This window comes from Amblyraja radiata, chromosome 6 (assembly GCF_010909765.2).
Source record: "Amblyraja radiata isolate CabotCenter1 chromosome 6, sAmbRad1.1.pri, whole genome shotgun sequence".
NCBI lineage: Eukaryota > Metazoa > Chordata > Chondrichthyes > Rajiformes > Rajidae > Amblyraja > Amblyraja radiata.
Window position 1 is genome coordinate 101,233,860 of NC_045961.1, and position 965 is coordinate 101,234,824.

General features: G+C 39.3%; 1 non-coding gene across 1 annotated transcript; it reads right to left on the minus strand.

Moving 5' to 3' along the window:
* Positions 1–491: 491 nt before the first annotated feature.
* LOC116974749 lies at positions 492–683 on the minus strand. The gene has a single exon (XR_004412420.1). It is a non-coding gene; the product is annotated as a U2 spliceosomal RNA (small nuclear RNA).
* Between the last annotated feature and the right edge of the window lie 282 nt (positions 684–965).

The window sequence follows — 965 nt, forward strand, 5'->3', positions numbered from 1 at the left end:
TCCCCTAATATCGATGTTCTCCGCCCAAGTGGTTTGGTATATGCCACCACTGATGTTGTTATCTTATAAACGAACATGCAAATTTGGTGGATTACTGAGCAAATGCTTCACTAGAATTAAGTAAGTTAATATATAACATGTTTAAGTCAATTCATATTGGCATTAAGTATTACAAGCTCAGTAACACATCAGGACACATAAGATGTTACTCAAAACAGGTGGAAGTGTACAACCATAATCCTTCCTGCCGATAAATTCCATGATAACACTACAGATTAATCCATTTGCCCCCATATTACAGGTATGGAGATAGTTTTGAACACTAGTATCTCAGCTCATAGGAAAGGTACAAAGTTCAGTAGCTGGTAATGCTGCTATATCCCAATTACTTTGCCACGTAGTTGATTGGTGGTTAATGCACCATGACTGATAGTCTTAATGAATACCAGATAACAACGTTGTGGATGGTCAACGTAAATATCTGGATATATATTTTGTGCACCGTTCCCAGAGGCACTGCAATACTGGGTCGATGCGTGGAGTGGACGGAGCAAGCCCCTATTCCATCTCCCTGTTCCAAAATTCAATTTAATATATGGTCCCTAGATAAGGGACGTATCAGATTATTAAACTGATAAGAACAGATACTACACTTGATCTTAGCCAAAAGGCCGAGAAGCGATGCAGCTAAAGCTGTATCCAAGGATAGTTTGTCGTTAATATATAGACATGACATGACGGAATGTTTCTAAGTGTCAGGGCTAGTTGATTCTGGATAACTTTGACTTAAATGCCGCAACGCTGATCATGGTTACTCCATCCAGGTAATTGCGGTATATCCGAAACTTATATGAGAAGGTACTGAATAGTGTGCATCTTCAAGGTCGATGTCTACCATAAAGTATCCTTGGATCCATGGTAGTAGTTACAAATCCCATGAATGGGTATACCTGGTGAAATACTCA